The following is a 21,837-nucleotide window of genomic DNA, read 5'->3' on the forward strand; positions in this document are numbered from 1 at the left end:
GATTGCTGGTATTGCATTGCGAACTTCTTGTTTGTGAATTTGTTGAGCTAAAAGCTTATTAGCTTTTTCTCCGTGTTCATAGTAATGATGTCTCGACTTATAAATAAGTTGTTCAGTTTCTTTAGTTGTCAAGATGTTGAATTCTGTATGCAGGGCCTGCCTTTTCCTGTGAAGAGCTTCACTTGGACGCCTGGCTTGTTCTTCATCTATTCTAGTAATTTTGCTTCTTAGCTCTGACACTTTCTTGGTTTCTAATTTATTGCTGTGGGAAACATATGAAATATTCTGTCCTCTTAAGAAGGCCTTTAGAGTTTCCCAGAGTTTTCCTGCAGAAACCTCTGTGGGCGTGTTTGTCTCTAGGAAGAAGGTGATTTGTTTGGATATAAATTCTGTGCAGTTCTCGTCTTCTAATAGAAGAGGGTTAAGATGCCATCTGCGAGGTGAGTGTGAGGGGCTTAATGATTTTAGCTCCAAGACCAGAGGGGCATGGTCGGAAATAACAATTGTGTTGTATTTGCACAATTTGATCGTAGGCAGGAAATTATTATCTATAAAAAAATAATCAATTCTTGAGTAGCTATGATGCACTGGTGAGTAGAATGAATATGTTCTTGAGTTTGGGTTAAGAAACCTCCAGGGGTCTGATAAGTTGTGGTCAGTTAAAAACTGTGTAATTGTCTTTGGAGTGTTAGATGTCGTCCCCCCTGTCACAGGAGTCCTATCTAAGATTGGATTTAAAACGCAATTAAAGTCCCCAGCCATTATAATTTTATGAGTGTTCATATTGGGAATGGATGCAAATAGATTTTGCATGAATTCCTTATCATCGACATTGGGTGCATAAACATTTATCAAAATCATTTTACTGTTAAATAAGTTGCCCATGACCATCACATATCTCCCTTCAGGATCCGATACTACATGTGATGCTACAAATGGGACTGTGCTGTGTATGAGAATTCCCACACCCCTAGTTTTCTTTGTAAAGCTAGAATGGAACATTTGTCCAGTCCAGTCTTTTTGTAGTCTGAACTGATCCTTGCTTAGTAAGTGGTTCTCCTGTAAAAATACTATTTTAGCATTTAAGCCTGTTAGGTGAGAGCATACTTCTTTCTCTTTAATTTGTGATTCAGGCCTTTAACATTCCAGATCACAATGTTAACTGTCCCATCATTGAGACATTGATTCTGAGTTTTTAATGTCATTTTATAGTCTTAACTGGTAGTGAGGCAGTTTTAATCTTAATTCCAAAATTCCCCATGAATTATTGCCATATAGCCTATTGTTGTGTTGATATTTATAGTTATAAGGATTAGAAGAATAGGTTAGATATAGCCTGCTCTCCTTCTCTCCCCCTTTTATCCCCCCACCCCCCCACTTTACCTCCCCGCATGAGGCTTGATCCCACTTAGCAATGTCCCAGTCCTCTTACATACAAAGAGACAAAGCACGTCCGAAACAAAACAAACCCCACCCCGCAGCGGCGTTTGAGAATTAAAACAAAGTAGAGATACCTATTGCAGCTGAAGTCTAAATACTATCTGCCAAAAATATAATCATTAACAGTCTTTAAGCTTAAAATAATCTTCAGCAATTTTAAGATATTAAGATAATAAAATAATGAACCCTGGGAATGATTTTAAAAAGTGGTCTAGGATAAACATAGTAAATCCTAATGCAATAGTAGAAATTGCAATAAACCAAGGGTATGATGTTAAACAGTCTACTTTAAGGTAGTAAAAAAAAACCAGAAAAAAAAAAAACAACCAAACCCTACTTTAATTACTTCCACACTTCCACACACTCATGTCTATAACTGTAATTAAGACATAAACATACAATGTCCAAGTAAAGAAAAGGATGTATAATTATAATACCAGTCTCTTTAAAAGTGGATCCGACAGCAAATGATAGGTCCTTCCCATGCCTTGACAGAATATAGCTCCTTATTAACTTTCGAAAGAGTGTCGGAAACAGCTTCTTTAGTTCCTTTTCAGCTTCCTCCTTGCTTGAAAATACATAATATTGGTCTTGAACTTCCACTTTCAGTTTGGCGGGATACAAGAGGCTGTATTTGATATCGGCTTTCTGTAGCAAATTTTTAATGTTAAAGTAGGCTGTGCGTTTTGCAGCTGTTAATGGTGAGAAGTCGGGCAAAATACGAATAAGATTATTTTCAAATATAATCTCTTGCTTGTTTCTGAGAAGTGCCATCACATCAAGCTTACATCGTAGTCGCTCGAAGCGGACAATAAAAGACCTAGGTTTAAAGGTGCTTGATCTGTATATGCGATAGGCTGCTGCTATCTCAGTGTCGAATTTAAAATCATCTCCAATTATTTTAGAGAGTAATTCTACTGCAAATTTCACTGGGTTTGAGCTTTCTCGTTTCTCAGGTATGCCCTTAATTCTTATATTATTTCTTCTGCACCCATCTTCCAGGGCCACAAGTCTGTCTCCGAGTTTTTTGCATTCGGAATCGGCAGCTGTAGCTTTTTCATCGCCGGTAGACGCCAATTGTTCCGCTGTTTCAACTCGAGCCGTGAATGCCTGCTTAACGTCGTCCAGCTGATCTGTAACGTCATTCATCTGGTCGGCAAGTTTTTTCAGTTTGGATCTATTTTCTTCGATGTGTTCCTCTAATTTCTCCAACATGATTTTAAAGGTCACGTCAAAACGTTTAAATAGACGCGTTTCCCGTTCTTTGTTATCCTTCTTAAGCTCAATGTTAGACTTCTTAAGCTCATTCTTGTGATCCTTCTTAAGCTCATTTATGGCCGTAGCCATGGCAGTGGCCAGTGTAGCGATCATCTCTTTCAATTCGGACAGTTCGTTTTGGATTTCGTGCTCTGCGAGTGGAAATGCAGCTCCTGTTACAGCAGGTGCTGCGGGCTGGCGATGAGTAGATGAGAGCACGTCCTGCAGAGCCTTTTCTAGTCTCGAATGATCCTCAGAAATCGGCGATCCATCACTACCTGTATCACTTGCACCTTCGCTCCCATTTTCACTCTCGACTGGAGATGATACAATGCAGAGGGGTCCTAGGAAATCTGCGCATTCGTCTGCCTGTTCCAGGTCAGTCTCCGAGAGGCCATACCTCGCACTCGGGCCGGATGTCTGTCCAGACTTTGATGCAGCTTTAAGTTTCTTTTCTGGTTCTTTCTGACTTTTCTTCTTGTTACTCATGCTTGTATATTGTAGTGGAAGTTCCTTGGTCTGGTTAAATACAGGATAAATACAGGATACCTCTAAATAATATGAAATACGTGGGAAAATAAAGCCGCTGCTAGCGGAGCTCTGCTTCAGACGTCCATCTCCTATAACGGACGAGACCAATCTCTTTTGGAAGCTTGTTTAGACCAAATTAATGACATTATGTGCTTCCTCCATGTGAGTAGGAGTTCGCTTTTTAAATAGGTAATAATAAGAATAAGGTATATGTTACAGTGGGGGACATCATGATTTTAGAGAAGCCAAGGTGGAGCATGGCTAAAAAAAGGTTGGGAACCACTAGTCTAGTAAATTATAGAGAAATATCCAGGCATCTTCTAGAAGATGAAAAACTAGTGTACAAGAGAGAGACAGAGAAAGAAATAAAAGGAGGCATGGTGCTGATTTATAAAAATAAGTGTTATCATTAGTACTAGTAAAGAAAATTCACTGTTAATAATTCAAGAATAATAGAATGGAGTGTTCGATAGATATCAGAAACTCAAAAGTGGAGGCCGTGCTGTTTGATGAAAACATTGAAATGACGAAATCAACTAATAAAGGTAGGGAAGTAGAGAATAATGCAGAGAACAATTTATAGCCACATTATATTTATAAGCAATGTCATGTAATTAATAAAGAATGATTACAGGCTAAATGTATACTGCACACTTTGTTTATTAGTTTTCATTTTTTCTACTGAAAAGACACATACAAAGCTGTCATTATATTTTAGGAAACAATATATTGTTGTGATCTATAATGAAAATTCAGACATAATCTGAAAAAGTCAGCAACTGAGCAAGTATTTAAAAGCTGACGTTAATGCGCCATTATTGTGGAAACTGCATAGAACATTATGGTAATTGGATTAAAACTGATTTATGAAGAGACAAATCATTAATTAAACTCTGTCAAATTGGCTCATTTATTATTTAATTTGCCCAAAGTTGAAAGCCAAATGTAATGATCATACATTACTACAGACTTGGTTTCTACCTCAACAAATGCATGGCAAATTTAAACTGTTTCTTACAATCAAATCGGTAGTTGTTAGAAAACTGATCAGGGTTCACTAGCTATAAACTACAAAGAATTTAAATAAAATGATTATATTTTGCATGCACTCACACATATAAATTGTAAAGAGGGAAAGTAATATGGTAAATACTGAGGGTTCAAAATCAAAGAAATGAAGACTGGCCTATGCTGTTAAGAGAATTATAATACAGTATAATTTTGGGCTTCTGCAGAGCAGCTCCGTCACTCTCAGTTGCGAGTTTGTTAATAATTACCAATTACTGGTTGGAAGCATTTTTAGGTGGAGCACAGGAGGAAGGAGCAGGGCTTTCACAAATTATGTTCATCACTCTCCTGGTGGTGGTCTTTAGGTTTATGGATGAAAATTAGAGAAAAAGGGAGAGTCAGTGCTTACCTTATCGAAGCCCTGATGGTGTCACCTAAGCATTTGTGTCCATAGACCGGTATGTACATAGTCTTTTTGTGCATGTTTGAGCACTTCCAGATATTTTGGTGTTCTGGATGTATGTGTTAGGGGTAATTGATGATTGAAAATTAGTTGACATAAGTATGGACATAAGTATGGATTAGGGTGGGCTCTGCGATGGACTGGTACACTGTCCACTCTTGGTTCCCACCCTACACCTAATGTTACCCAGGATAGACTGTAGCCTTTGTGACCCTGAATTGAATCAATTTTCTGTGGCAATATTACTTTTGTGTTTCTTTTACCTTTACCTTTTACCCACACAAACCTCATAACAGGGTGTGGAGGGAAAAACACTTGAACATTCAAGCAAAGCAGGACTTATCTTAGCTATAAATGTTGATCTAACTTGGAGCATACAACATTTAGAGACAAAGAGCATATTATTAGCACCATTATTGTAATAAAAGTCATTGGTTCAGCAGGAACATAGCCACGTTTCATGTCTCTCACCCAGTTTTTTGACTCTTAAGCTGTGTTTGGAAAGAGCATCTGAATGTCTAGAGGACTTCCAGCAAGAGAGCACTTGGATGATAGACCACTGTGGTAAAGAAAAATGAGCTGTAGGGTGAGGCCGCTGCCTCCGTTTCATCATCTTACTTAAATATAATGTACCACATTTGCCCAATTAACAATGCAATTCCATATACATACAGCCCTTCTTCTCACACTGTCTCTCTGTAACCAGAAATGCTAGTAATTTCTAGGTATTCAACTCTAAACTTGACTTTCAGTGTCTCCCTGGACGATTTGTTTTGCAAGAAAGACTACAACGCAGACCGTGTTACAGTTTCCTAGTATAAGCTAAAATGCTTTTATATTCAAGCAGAATCTATATGGAAATACAGGAAAAAAACATATATAAGGTGTGGATAAAATAATGGCAAAATCTAACATTATATTAATATCAGAAACTACATAAGAGGTAGAGCCTTCCTCTGCTTTCAAAACCGCTCCTGTACTTGGAAAGCTGTCATTCAAGTCCTGACCTTGCACTACTTTTCAAGAAGAAAACAGTCATTCGAGAAATGAAGGAAGTAGAAATTTGTTTTGCAGGTTTTCCAACTTCCAACTATACTTTTGACTCCAGGTTTTGGTTAAGGTTTTTTGGTTTTAACATCTATTTACAGACTTTTTGGCTTTGACCCTTACTATGCAGTATGCTCATCTCCTGGGGCCTCATTTATAAAACTTGCCTATGCACAAAATGAAGCGCAAAATATGCGTTCTCAACTTCCCACACAAATGTCGGGATTTATAAAAGAAAACTAGGGAACGTGTATACATTTACAACGATTCTGACCTGTGTGGAGACAACATTTTGGAGAAACTTGGAAATGACACCCTTGACCAAGTAGGGAGATGCAGGAAAACCATCTAACTAATGACTTGCACACATAATAATTCATACTTTCGAGCTATTATTGTAATGTGTGTTGGCATGACTAATATATTAAAGCTCAAATGTGATAAATATGATGTACAAACTGTATTTTAGTTATCTTTTTTTCTCCTTAGGAATATCTCAGCCAAGATTTACTCCGTTATTCCCGCTGTCCTGGAAGCCTTTAACTGACCAACAAAGTGCTACATCCAGTTTTTGTATGGTCTGGGTGCATACACATGTAACATAACACATTACCAACCATAAAAAGGAAATTAGCAAGTGTCTGATTTCACTAATATAATCAGACAAGCACTTTAATGCACTCATATTGCAATAAAGGCACCTAGAAAGAATGAAGCTGCTTTTGTTAACCATAAGCAATTACATTCTGTTAACATACAAGTCATCTGTGATGCCAAAATCAGACTGACAATCATCATGACTGCTCTGGTATAATCCCACATAAAAGGACATCTCCAATTACAGATGCCATTTGCAGTTTGAAATCACAGTGTAGATGTGGTTTTTCCTTCTGGTTACACGCTCACTCTGCTGGTGACAAGCAATCTGTTGCGTCACCAGAGATCGTACCTTTATTTATTTATTTTATTTTATTTTACTTTATTTTATTTTATTTTATTGCATTTTATTTCAGGCATGGTGCTTCTGGAGCTCACAGCATTTATGTTGCCATTTAACATATTTGCGCTTAGTGCTGACACCCACACTTATGCCACCAAATAAAGGTTTTTGCATGCTTAGTAACAAGAACTTCTTTCTTGCACTACTGGAAGTGTCATGTTGGAGGGAGCTCTATCAGCCAATGAAGTTCTGCAGCATTGTAACTGCATATGTATGAGGTTGATTAGCATAGTCCATATAAGGTTGTTTCAGGGTGGCAACTAGGCAGGGTTTGAGGCGTATTCACAAATGCACATTCATTGTGATTTATAAAGGGTAAATGGCATGTTTCGCTGCATGCTCAATAATCCAGGTAAGGAAATTCTAGAAAGTTGATTTAGTCCATCTGGACATAGTTCTTTTCCAGGGAGATACGTTACATCACTCATCCAAGTGTCTTCCTCAGTCTCAGTTGACTGCAAGTTTCTCCAACCTTATAAACAGTACCTTTGCATAATGACTGAAACTAGCACCATTGACTAACAATGGGCAGTGTGATCAATGATTTTCAAATTGTCCATTGATCAATGGTCATGAGTACCATTCACAAAGGGTTGGGGAATGGCTGCAATCACAGCATTGTAAGATGGTGAAAGATGTACCCTTAGGCCCCTTCCTTGGTTCAGAGATGGTCGTTCCTTTTTCACGTAAATGGCCTCCTTGACTACTCGCTCAAACCAGCGTTCCTCCCTGTACAGGATGTGCACATCTTTATCACTGAAAGAGTGACCACTGTCCTGTAGGTGTAAATAGACTGTGGAGTCCTGGCCTGATGAGGTAGCTCTTCTGTATTGTGCCATCCACTTCGCCAGTGATTGTTTGGTTTCCCCCGATGTATAATTCACAGCAATCCTCTTGGCACTTAACTGCATAAACTATATTACTCTGTCTGTGCCGGGGCACCCGATCCTTAGGATGGACCAATTTTTGCCATAGCGTGTTTTGGGGTTTGAAAGCCACTGAGACCTGGTGTTTTGAAAAAATGCGTCTTAGCTGTTCCGATACTCCTGACCCATAAGGGATCACCAAAGGTTTTCGCTTAGGCAGCGGTTGTCCTTCATCTCTCCTGGATTGCTTAGAGCATTCTTTAGGTGTCTTCCCTGCTTTGACAAAAGTCCAGCTGGGATAACCACATTTTCTCAGGGCCTTTTTAATATGATGTTCTTCTACTTCCCTGGCCGCTGTGTATGTGGGTATGATGTTTGTTCTGCGTTGTAGAGTCCTGATGACACCTATTTTGTGCTCTAGTGGATGGTGAGAGTCAAACCTTAAATACTGATCTGTATGCGTTGGTTTATGGTACACATCAACTTTCAAATGTCCCCCATTGCTGATGGAAATTTCACAGTCTAAGAAAGCTATCCTGTCACGTTTCATGTCCTCCCTGGTGAACTGGATGTGTTTGTCCACTAAGTTGATGTGGTCAGTGAATTGTGGTTCCTCCTGAGATTTGATTTTTACCCAGGTGTCATCCACATACTTGAACCAATGGCTCGGTGGTGTTCAAGGATAGGATAATAGTGCCCTATTTTCCATTTCTTCCATACACAGATTGGCCACAGGGTTGAGTGATGTAACGTATCTTCCTGGAAAAGAACTATGTCCAGGTAAATGGCATGGAAAACTGCGTATGCATTTTCCTGTTGTTTGGTGTAAGCATATTTTCACACTCAAAATTGTTTTATAAATGAGGCCCCAGGTCTTTTCTGTGGCCACATGGTCTGTCAACCTATTCATCTGGTGGAAGAGCACCACACCACAGAACTGATGACTCAATTTTTTTGTAGTATTTAGTTTGTATTTTTGCATTTAGAAACTATTCTGTGAAGTGTCCATCTATCCCTGATGAACTTAAAGTACAGCTTGCCAATGCAGTTTTACAATGTTTGAAATATACTGTTATTATTTCTGAGAATGTTTTCCTTGGCTTTTAAAATAATTTTGCAGTGATTGTGACTGAGGCACCTACAGTTCAGGTAATGATTGTTTTTTGCCTCTTTGGAATTCTGTTAGTTCCTCACTTTGCTTTGAAAACTCATATATCAATGAGCTAATTTAATATCTCTTTTAGTAGCTGACATATACTGCTAATTGGCAATCAACTTAGTGTGATTCCCTTTGGCATCTGCATTTGAATTCTGATTTAGTTACTTTAAAGTTAAACTACTTTTTCCTGTGTGTTTCAGTTATTTTCTCTACCTTTCCTGTACATATCTGGATAAATCACTGTGACATACAGTACGTAATTCATTTAATGATAGATTATATTTGCTGCACATCACACTATTAGGCAGCAATAAACCCCTGCATAGGTAGGTCTGGTATGTGGCAGGCCCAGAGAGGCTGCATTATATGTTGCCTTCAGTTGCTGTTTTTAAACTCATCTCTTTGTTCATCCCTTCGGTTTGTAATAATGTGAATTACTTTATTATAAACACATGATTTTCAGCATACTTTGGCTTCTTTGGGCTACCATGAGAAAATATATGTGTGTGTGTGTGGGAGAATCTGGGAAAAACAGTCAAATCCACAGGCAAGTGATAATAAAGTACCAAATCTACAAAGACAGCACTTTATAAAGTTTTACTTTAGAATCTGAAAGTCACAGAAAATATTTAATAGTTAAAATGTAAATTGTGAATGATTCTTTTTGTATATGCTATTGTGTCATACTTGAACCTACTAATAGTACCATATTACACGCACAAAACACAAAAATGAACAGCATAAATACATCCCCGTTAATTGTATTCTTTTCAGATTTTACATTGCTTGTTTCTTGTTTTCTTATCTTTTGAATGTAGCTGAATTACCACTTTCAGCTACTATTTCTTAATTTTACATCTGCAAAATTAGGGGAAAAAGTTTTAATTTGATTGGTTCTGTGCTTTAAAATAAAAGTTGTATAAACTCTTGCTTCATTTAACTAGTGTATACAGTACTTAAAAGTTAGAAAGCCTCTTTCTTAATTGTTTCTTAGTAGGAATTGCAGTTTAAGTTACATCAGTAAATATTATTACATATAGTTAATGTTATTACTTGATGTTTCATCTGTAATTAAAGCTCTTATTCATTACAGTACATGTTTTAAATTAAAAAATGACAAGCTTATTTTCTTTATAAACTTTACAAAGAGTAATACAACCTCCAACCTGCGTCACAAATATAAAAGCCAAGGATACATTTGTAGTGCAACAATTTCATGATTAAAATATGGAGGCCATCTATACAGTAGCACAATATAAAAGGAGCATCTGCCAGAATTCCTCATCCTGAACTGTGATTCATTCTTTTGAGTCTTTTATGCACATAAATATGTAAATCATGCAATGTGCTTCATTTTCCCTCATTTATTAAATTATTTCTTAATAAGTGACAGACCTTGAGAAATTGTGTTTGAAAGCAAGTTGAACAGATAAAATACAAAGGGGCTTGGACTGTATTCAGGAGAAAAAATGATTAAAAATCAATTTTAGAACACTGTTCTTTCACAGTCTGTTAACTTTAGATGTAACTTTCAAATTTGTCTTAATATATTAAAGGTATTTTATATGTTATATTTTATCATACAATATTAATGGCAATATTATAATAACATCATATTCTCTTATTCATTTAATCAAACTTGGGGTCATGTGTGGATGGAGCCTACCCTAGCAGCACTTGGTGGAAAGCAGGGTTCCAGTCCATCACAGGGCACATTCATACAGATGCTTACACCGGAGCCAGTTTGGCATTCCCAATTTACCTGCAGGTCTACAGGCCAGAGCACTCCGAGAGAAACTTGTGCAGGCACATTGAGAATGGGGACAATGACTGGACAGAGGATTCAAACTCAGGAGGATGGATCTGTGAGGCGACAGGACCACCGATTTTAACACCAGTTTATTATAGTCAATGTTCAGGTTACTCAGATTTCATTGTGGCACTGTGGTTAGTGCTCATACCTCACAGATTTCCACTCTCTTGCTAGTGTCGAGTTCCTCCTGTGTCTGTAGGCAATGCAGTTTTCCTTCCACCTCTCTAAGAGAAGCTTGTTAGATTAATTGGCAAATCAGATTTTTTCCAGTATGAGTAAATGTGGGGTAGATGTGTGTCTGCGTGCTGTGCAGTGGCAGCGTTGGCGTCTGCCTTTCTATCCACAGCATCTAGGACAGGCACTTGCTCTACCATGCTCCAGTAATGGAAAGGTAGGTAAGAAAATGCATAGATTACTACACTATCACTAATTATGAGTAACATCTCTGCAAACTATGAGTGTTTTATCGAGTTTTGTGTTTATGCTGTTTTATACAGTATATCAACACATATATTGGAGTGTTACTAGGATATTTTAGGAAATGTTTGATGAGATCAGGCCATTCAGAATGCTCACCATTCCTATCCACCTAATTTCTCCAAAATACCATTAAGTCCCAATCTGAGGGGCCCTAAAGTCCTACTCTCTACCACACTATTTCTTTGTTTATTCCACATGTCTATGTTTCACTGTATAAACAAAAGCTTTGTCATATCTTATATATAATTCGCCAGTCTACTCACTCACTCACTCACTCACTCACTCACTCACTCACTCACTCACTTCTGTCCGAAGCAGAATGCGCAGTCGCCTTCTGCGCACGTCCGAAGCCGAATGCGCAGTCGCTCCTGCGCAGCTGCCCGAAAAACTTTGCGAGACCGACATCGCGGCAGGTGGCGGATTTACGGCCGCGAAAATTCAAAGAGAAAGGCGACTTCAACCAACGTCGTGGCAGGCGGCGGATTTACGGCCGCAAAAATTCAAAGAGAAAGGCGACTTCGATTAAAGCTCTAGAGGCCTGAAAGGCGATTTCGACTACAACTCCAGGCCTAATTACACATTCATTCAATACACCTATATCAGGTTTGTGGTGCTTATACTTATTACTATTGCACTCGTGCCCATTTCATCTTACGCTGTCGAAACGGGCTCTTTGTCTAGTTTGTTCATAATTTGCCCTTAAGGCTGTGGCCCATGTTCTTGATGAACTCATTTTAAAATTAAAGCCTGAATCCGCCGTACTAATATCTTTCATAATTTTAAACACTTCACTTTTATTATCTCTCAGTCTCAGTTTGCTAAAATTGAAAAGGTTCAACTCCTTTAATCGTTCCTAATAACTCATGCCTTGTAGCCCTTGAGTCAGACTGGTCGCTGCTCAGCTGGGTTTAAGGGATTTTTTAGCATCTTGCTTGGATCTCCCGCCAGATTGAAAAATGGCCTTGAATGAGAACGCAACCATAAACAAATGCTTTGAACACAATTTTTGGACATTAATCATTGTCATCAATTCCATCATTCATTGTAATTTGACTTTATTTATTTAGTTTAATAGTTTACTTTTTTTTTCTTATAGCATATAAGCACTTGCACATTTTTCAGATATACTGTAATACTATACTAATCTATAATTAGTGCTTGCTAAGGAAACCTTGAACTCAGTAAAATAATTAGAAAAAAAGTTTGTCATAACTTCCACACAAGTGAAGCTCCTGGAAAATGTATTTGTGTTTATGAAGAGGCAACAAGATGCAGCATTAGCTTCTTTAATAAGAAATCTTAATCACCCGGTTAGTCAACCTCATGCTTTTGTATTCCTTTTGTTCTCTTCTCCTTGTCTGTATCTACGTAACAGCTAGATTTGCAAGGACACAATATAATGTGAAGCATTTTCTGAGAGGCTTTGGGAGAACAAGAAGGGTGACAGAAGATCTCAGATTATTCATTGATTTATACTGGGATAGTGGCCTTCACTCCTGAGGGGAAAAGAGAGATCTGTCATTTAGTATTCTTCTGTGAGTTTATCCGACATTCTTTATTTATAAAAGTGCAATCTTACTGATTCTTTTGTTGTCTTTTAGATTGAAGATCCTGAGCCATGTTCAAATATCTACAGCTTAACATTGAACTCTGAAAGGTAACACCGCTTTGTATTGCTTTTTTCCCCTCACTGCTAATAACTCACTTGTCAGGTATAGTCGTATAAATTATGATTTTATAAAGGCTTCAAAATCAGCACTCATCAGAATGCTTTTAGGTGTATAAATGACAAAAAGTTGGCCCAATAAGGCAATAGTTTTTAAATTCAGACCAGGGGGACTCCCATGGCTGCAGGCTTTTATTCCAACCAATTTCAGAATCAGCATAACATTATTACTTTTATCTTATGGTTTAGTTATCTGGCGTATAAATTTTACTAAGATATTTTTAGATAGTCTTAATCATTGCCATTTTTGTCATTTAATATTTTCTATAGACTTTGCTCCTATAATTTTATCCAAATTCTGACCACACTGAATGCTAAAGGAGAGCATGTACTTCAGTGCCATGCTCAGTTGTCTGCTCGTTTGTAAGAAATGTTTCTTAATGAGCAGACAAGTCAAATTAGCAGGGACGTTTCTGCTCCCCTTTAGTATTTAGTGCTGCTTGTACCTTTGTCTGCACTGCTCACTGGTAAACCTCAGTATTTGTATACAGCTTATGGTGTAAATTCTAAATAAAAGAGCTGTGACACATATGCGCATGGGAAACAGCTAAAAGCCCTAGATAATAGTAATTCTACGCCAGACCAGGGGGCAGTGGAGTGTGTTAACTGTCTCTCTCAGTCTCTTGCAGACCTTTCTTGAGAAATCCCGCTTGGTTCCTATGCCAACAATGATGTCACTTTCCGGTCATGAAGACGTCACTTCTGGTTCTGGCGGCGATGATGTTGTCACTTCTGGTTCTGGCGCTGATGATGTCATTTCCTGTTCTATCTGTTAAAACCGCCATCTTGTCTAAATGCAAGTCAGTTCTGTTTTGGACTCATTTAAAAAAGCAACTTTTGCAGCCAGGAAAACAATATACGGGTGGCTGCCCTAAAACTTCATGATATCTGTGACTTGTTTGTTTGACAGAGTATATTAGATATATAAAGAGTATATTAAAAACTAAACATAAGCATCTAAAACTTTGGCCTAAAATACATAGATTTCATATTTATTACAATACGGGGAAGACCCAGGACACGCTGGAGGGACTATGTCTCTCGACTGGCCTGGGAACGCCTTGGGATTCTCCCGGAAGAGCTAGAAGAAGTGGCCGGGGAGAGGGAAGTCTGGGCATCTCTGCTCAAGCTGCTGCCCCCGCGACCCGACCTCGGATAAGCGGGAGACAATGGATGGATGGATGGATGGAAGAATAAAAAGCACAGCTCACTAAACAATGAGATCAATTAACAGTAAGACAGATGCACTGACAGGGGACCCCAGGAATGAACAACCATAGTGAAGGTTTAAGAGCACCTGAAGGTGCAAAGGATTGTGTCCTTCCATACCCTGCGTGATGAGGGATATAAATATTTCTCTCACATCTTTTTTTATGTTTTCCTATATTTCTCATTTTACACATCTGGCAGCCAATTCCACATACACAGTGCCTCTTTTGTTAAAAAATGTAGACATTTCGAATTTTACCAAAACTGCTGATCGAAATGCTTCTATTTTGGGTACAGTAAATTCAAATTTGAAACGCAGATCCCTTTTGTGTTCTCAGCAGCCATTCAGCAGAATGCAAATGCCATTTATTTCCTGAATAAAAAGGTGACGGGGCCACAAGCACTGCGCTTACACCCTGTGGATGTTATACAATCATCACCTGTTTCTCATTTCCTTTGACTCACTGATCAGATTACGAAGAAGAAAAAAAAGGTTATTTCACTAAAAGAAAAGAAAAGAAATGCGTGCCTGACTTCTTCAAACTTAAATCTTAATGTAAGGAAGCACTTTTATTGATGGCATCCTGTATTTATTTTGATTATTGATGGCTTTCATAACATTGAATCTCAAAAGAAATTCAGATGAGTTGGGCCATCATGGTAGAACTACAGTACAATATTTTTATTCTTTCTGCAAGAAAGCTTCTGCTGAATACACATTGACAGCAAAAAAGAAATCATAAAGTCATTAATCATAAAAATGCACATAATATTTTGTGATGCCTGTGATATTTCCTGTACTTCATAACAAACAATAACCTTTTAGGATTGTTTTGAAAAACTATTATAACCTAACATAGAGAAAAACATTCAAATTTGTGAAGTAGTTAGAATTGTACAATTTGAATACTGAGTTCACCCAAAGAATTTCAGTCATAATCTAAATTTAAACAGAAATCCTCCATCCACACCTTTTTTTTCATTTATTGTATTAGTGGCCTGCACTTCAAAGAAAAGGGGATTTCCCTTAGTAATTACTTAATAGTCTGAAAAAAATATTCAGTTCTTGCATTTTGTATTTGTTTAAATAAATCCTTACAGCCATCTGCTTTTCACCTTTCCATTCACTGTTGTCTGTGTTGTGGGGACGCAAGTGAGTTATTACAGGTGCTGGTCATAAAATTAGAATATCATGACAAAGTTGATTTATTTCAGTAATTCCATTCAAAAAGTGAAACTTGTATATTAGATTCATTCATTACACACAGACTGATGTATTTCAAATGTTTATTTCTTTTAATGTTGATGATTATAACTGACAACTAATGAAAGTCCCAAATTCAGTATCTCGGAAAATTAGAATATCAATTAAGACCAATGCAAAAAAAGGATTTGTAGAAATGTTGGCCAACTGAAAGGTATGAACATGAAAAGTATGAGCATGTACAGCACTCAATATTTAGTTGGGGCTCCTTTGGCCTGGATTACTGCAGCAATGCGGCGTGGCATGGAGTCGATCAGTCTGTGGCACTGCTCAGGTGTTATGAGAGCCCATGTTGCTCTGATAGTGGCCTTCGGCTCTTCTGAATTGTTGGGTCTGGCGTATCGCATCTTCCTCTTCACAATACCCCATAGATTTTCTATGGGGTTAAGGTCAGGTGAGTTTGCTGGCCAATCAAGAACAGGGATATCATGGTCCTTAAACCAGGTACTGGTAGCTTTGGCACAGTGTGCAGGTGCCAGGTCCTGTTGGAAAATGAAATCTGCATCTCCATAAAGTTCGTCAGCAGCAGGAAGCATGAAGTGCTCTAAAACGTCCTGGTAGACGGCTGCGTTGACCTTGGACAATGGACCAACACCAGCAGATGACATGGCACCCCAAACCATCACTGACTGTGGAAACTTTACACTAGACCTCACGCAACGTGGATTCTGTACCTCTCCTCTCTTCCTCCAGACTCTGGGACTTTGATTTCCAAAGGAAATGCAAAATTTACTTTCATCAGAGAACATAACTTTGGACCACTCAGCAGCAGTCCAAAGGCGAGACGCTTCTGACGCTGTCTCTTGTTCAAGAGTGGCTTGACACAAGGAATGCGACAGCTGAAACCCATGTCTTGCACACGTCTGTGTGTGGTGGTTCTTGAAGCACTGACTCCAGCTGAAGTCCACTCTTTGTGAATCTCCCCCACATTTTTGAATGGGTTTTGTTTCACAATCCTCTCCAGGGTGCGGTTATCCCTATTGCTTGTACACTTTTTTCTACCACATCTTGTCCTTCCCTTCTCCTCTCTATTAATGTGCTTGGACACAGAGCTCTGTGAACAGCCAGCCCCTTTAGCAATGACCTTTTGTGTCTTGCCCTCCCTTCTAATTTTTCCGAGATACTGAATTTGAGACTTTCTTTGTTGTCAGTTATAATCATCAACGTTAAAAAAAATAAACATTTGAAATACATCAGTCTGTGTGTAATGAATGAATCTAATATACAAGTTTCACTTTTTGAATGGAATTACTGAAATAAATCAACTTTGTCATGATATTCTAATTTTATGACCAGCACCTGTATGAGCTGACATAAAGACAAGGAGATAAAAAACAAAAGGACTAAACAAAAGTTTTGTCGGAGGAGAGCAGTGGCAAATCCAGAAAAATGAAAATACTGACAAGTTTTTAATGCTTAGGCCTTAAGAGGTTGGAGTCGAGAGCAAAGCAGTGGTCCATACTGAGACAAAACCTAACGAGGACTCTGGGAAACTGACTACACTCGGGTTCAGTGTCATTTACTAAGGAATACTGATCTGGATGATTGGAGCTATGTTTATACAGGATAGGGACTTTGAAAAACAGTGATGATCATGGTGATGTAACAAATCAGAAAGCTGACAAAAACAGAAACAAAAGAAAATAACATTGTAAAAAATAAGAAAGGGATAAAAAAAAAACGTAAAAACAAATTCAAAACAAATAGTAACAAATTAGAAAATGTATTCACGGAGGTGTGTTCAGGGGCTATGCTGACACTGAAGCCTTTTGAAGGATTGAGGTTCTACATTGCGGGTGCCAAAGGTTATCTGACCAGAATTGGGCAAAAGGCTGAAAATGGTCCTGGTCAGGTGCCTTATCAGTCACAAGGACCACTCTCTCACACACACACACACACACACACAAAATCCCATTTTCACACTTAATCACACTTATTCTTCATCATGTAAAGTACATTGAGCTACATCATTTGTATGAAAATGTGCAATATAAATAAATGTTGTTGTTGTTGTTAATGACAATTTGCCGTTCTTTCTGTGCTTGAGCATTCCTGGCCTCGGTAATTTTCATAAAATGAGACTTGAAAATCTATTCAGGGATGTTAGGGAAAAACAGACGTGTAAGGCAAACTTTTTTACAGCGACCTGACCAATATGGATATCAGGTGAATGTGACACTCTGATGGTAAATTATAGGGTGACCAGATTTTCAAAGTCACAAATGGGGAGACTTGTGCATGTGTGGCCACGTATAATGTCCATCTTCGTTTGTTTAATGCTTACTCTATCTCTTCATCAACACTGAAGGTTCAAGGCATGGGCAAAAAGAAGCTCTTTCACGAATGAATACATCTGATTCCACACAGTGCTTGAATTGGAATCAAACAAATGACACTGCTGTCTGTTTTTGTCTGCTTCTTGGCCATCTTGGCAACATTTTTCTTACTTTCCCTGTCAGTGTCAGAGAGGACTTCCAACCTGGGGTGTCTGGGCAGTCTCTGACTGTGAAATAGATTCCAAAGCTTGGTCAGTATTGACTCTTGGGTTTAAAGCAAACTTAGATCAAAGAGTAAATTGTGTCAAATGAGAGGAGAGTTCAAGAAACAGACAGGAGTCATGTGTGAGAAAGAGACAGTAGAAGTGAGAAGGAACTTTACTTTGGTGTGGGTAAGTGGACAGGGCACTTCACCAACAGGCAGACCAGAAGAACAGCAGGTTTTCTCTTCGTTATTTTGTCTTTTGTGTCATGTCAAAAATAAGCCCATCTGTTTCATACAGCTAGTGCTTTTCACATTATTCAGCATGTGGAGAGATGCCAGGAGTGCTCTCGTGACTCACAATATGTTCTAAGGTATGACTGGTGAGATGTGCCCAACAGATATATTTTTCATTCCTTATAATTTGCTTTTCTTGGAAAACATTACTGGCCTTATACATTTTAGATCTGTGAAAAAAATGACCAAATGCCTCGCAGCGCAGAGCTGCTTCATAAAATACATCCTAATGTTGAATGTCTTCAGCCTTTAAACAGCAGGCCATTTATAATCCTCTTTTGAGTGTAATTTGGCAAAGAGTATAAGTTATGGCTTTAATATATGGCTATATATTTTTTTTATTAAATTAAGATGTTGCACCATGGGAACAGACAGGTTGTGAATGTTTCTGTTTCTCCAGTTTTAGTCTCATCTTAGAGTGGAAAACACTTAAGAAATTTTTGACAGTGCAATTTTGCTTGGTAAATGTCATCATCATATATTTTATTCCTTACAAAAATGATCCTTTAATGTAAAACAACAAAAAAAATTCAGAAAAGGAATCGAACAAGTAGCATTAGAATTTTCTGGCAGTTCCAGTTAGATCAATAGCCAGATGGTCTGTAAATTCAAAAAAGTGCAAACTGAGTGAATGACAATATGACAGCAGTCAGAGTACCGTGAGCAGGAAATTGATAAACTGCATCGTGACAGCCACCAATATTTGGCAGTTCTTTAGTCATTACTATAAATCGTCAACTGAGAATTTGACACAACTTAGCACTGAAGATTCTGGAGAACTCTGTTGTGGACCAGAGGCCCAGTCTGTGCTGGTTCCAGTTCCAGTGCCCGTGACCAAGCACGCTCAATAATGAATTAATGGACAGATGGATTTCTCTTTTACTGGGAAAACAGAAACACTGCATATCAGTCTGATTTGAAGTTGTTGCTCTGCACCTCTGTCATTACAAATATACATACAATATACTGTACAAAGAATGCTGAAAATAAACACAACTGAAATTTGTCTATGAAGTGCATATAAAAACACATTTACTATAGAAAACACAATATTATGGTACAATGGAGTACTTTCCATTAATGTACTGAATTGTCTAACAACACAAAATGCTGTTGTTTAGTGTCTTAGACAGTGGGGGCTTGGTGTTCAGTTGGGTCATATTCTGAACCTTCCATTCCTCTCATATTGAGCACATAGAGTAAAGTTAAACTGTGTAAATCTAAACAGGATGGCAGTCTAATCCCAGCTATCCATCCATCCATCCATTTTCCAACCCGTTGAATCCGAACACAGGGTCACGGGGGTCTGCTGGAGCCAATCCCAGCCAACACAGGGCACAAGGCAGGAAACAATCCTGGGCAGGGTGCCAACCCACCACAGTAATCCCAGCTAAATATTCCATATTAGTAAGTGAACAAAATAATGGAATTGTGGGATATGAACGGACATGATGCTGGACTTAATTATCGATTTCTGTATCTCAATGGATTTCAGACTGAGGTGAAGAGCTGATCTATCACTGGAAGGATTTACAATGCAAGGTAATTACAGTTGATAATAATTTACACTCAATGTGGAGAGTAAACAGTTGACCTGTGATATGTACTCTCTGAATCGTGTATGTTCTTCCAATGTTTCTAAGAGGATGTTTCTTGGAGACATTGGTTTCCAAAGGGCACACCATTACATTTACTGGCCATTCTGAACTGTGTGTGAGTGTGTCTACAATGGTCAGTTCATTCAGCTTAAAACTTTCACATCCCAACCCACCACCATTACTTCAGGTGTGCCCCAGGGCTCTGTCCTGGAGCCTCTTCTTTTTATTATTTACCTTCTTCCCCTTGGCAATATCTTTCGTAAATATAACATTAATTTTCACTGTTATGCTGATGATGCCCAGCTCTTCCTTGCTAGTAAACCCACCTCTTCTTTCCCACCATCATTGCTTATTGACTGCACTGCTGAAATTAAATCCTGGTTTTCTTCAAATTTTCTTAAATTAAATAGTGACAAAACTGAGGTTCTTCTCATTGGTACAAATCAACATTATCCAAAACCGATAATCTTTCATTTGCTATTGACAAAATCCTTTGTTTCCCTTTCACCTCACATCAAGAGTCTGGGTGTCATCCTTGATAGTACTCTATCTTTCCAATCTCACATTAATAACATCACCTGGACTGCTTACTTCCACCTACGTAATATTAATCGCATCCACCCCTCCCTCACTCCCCATACCACTGTCATTCTTGTTCACAGTCTTGTTACTTCTGGACTATTGCAATTCGCTCCTCTTTGGTCTCTCTAATAAATCTCTCCATAAGCTTCAGCTAGTCCAGAATTCTGCTGCTCGCATCATTACTCAAACCCCGTCTATTCACCATATTACTCCGGTCTTGCAGCAACATCATTGGCTCCCAATTAAGTTTTGAATTGATTTTAAAATTCTGGTGTTAACATTTAAGGCCATTTATAATCTCGCCCCTCCATATCTGTCCGACCTTCTTCATGTTGCCATTCCCTCCCGTAACCTTAGATCCTCCTTCTCCATCCACCTGACCGTCCCTCTCACCCGTCTAACCACCATGGGGAGCAGAGCATTCAGCTGTTCTGCTCCCAAGCTCTGGAATTTATTACCTACTGAGCTTAAAAATATTGAATCATTTTCAACTTTCAAATGTAAGCTTTCTCTTTATGATTATAGTGGCTTTGTTTGGTTTTAACTTTTATATTTTCTGTATTTTGTGATGTTTTAAGTTTTGTTTATAATGTGCTTTTTCTTATTTACTGTTTGTTCGGTGTCCTTGAGTGCTTAGAAATGCGCCTCGTATAAATAAAATATTATTATTATTACTGATGTTCTGACCACTGCAGTCTCCATTATATTTTGGCTATGGCGGCCTGCAGGAAGGCAAGGAGTGATTTGGAAACATTACCGACTTATTGTACTATTAAAATACCATATAGCCTAAATGAATATCTTATCAATCAAGAGTGTCAGGCTCTCTCTTCACGGAATCCACTGTGAATCATGAAAGTGTTTTAGGATGTATGTAATGTGGTCAGATATACTGCTGATTTGAAATGAAAAATAAACATAAAATTCTCACACCTGCTTAATCCATTTTAGGGTGCTGGGCACTGTGGGTAAGGCCAGAGTCCACTAACATGCACATCCATACTGAAGCTCATAAAGTGTCTGTAGTATATTGTAAGTCTGGACTTTTGGGGATTCCTTGTAATAAGGAATTATGGGTATTGGGGAGCTGTTAGGACGTAGATAATAATAATAAGGCTGTGTCATGTGTACTCTGAAACGATCTTAGTAAAAGGACCTGTCTCCGTCTTCTTCCTTTTTATTAGTATAATATTATTGCCCATAGATATAACAGTGTCAATTTAGAACTGCCAGGTAACCTAACAAGCACATGTTTAAGGATGGCAGGACACTTGGGACAAGAACAAGCTATTCAGCCCAACAAGCTTGTCCATCTTATTCATCTACATCATTCATAACATCAAGTCGAGATCTGTAAGGAAACTGGCCAACCCAGGAGATAACAAAAACAGGCACTGAGGGGAATGATCGGGGGGGAAGGGGGGGGGGGGGGTACAAGAAAACTGGGCAACAACAAGGCACAGGATTCAAGCATTTGTGATGTAGTGAAACTGTCTACTTGGCCGCTGTGCTGCCAATCTATAAAAACCCTACATCAAATTTAGTCTAACAGCAAACGTTTACAGTGTTCCTAAATATTTTTAGATAGTCTTTGGTATTAGTGAGGCTGATGAAACCTC

Source organism: Erpetoichthys calabaricus, chromosome 6, assembly GCF_900747795.2.
Source record: "Erpetoichthys calabaricus chromosome 6, fErpCal1.3, whole genome shotgun sequence".
Classification (NCBI taxonomy): Eukaryota; Metazoa; Chordata; class Cladistia; order Polypteriformes; family Polypteridae; genus Erpetoichthys; species Erpetoichthys calabaricus.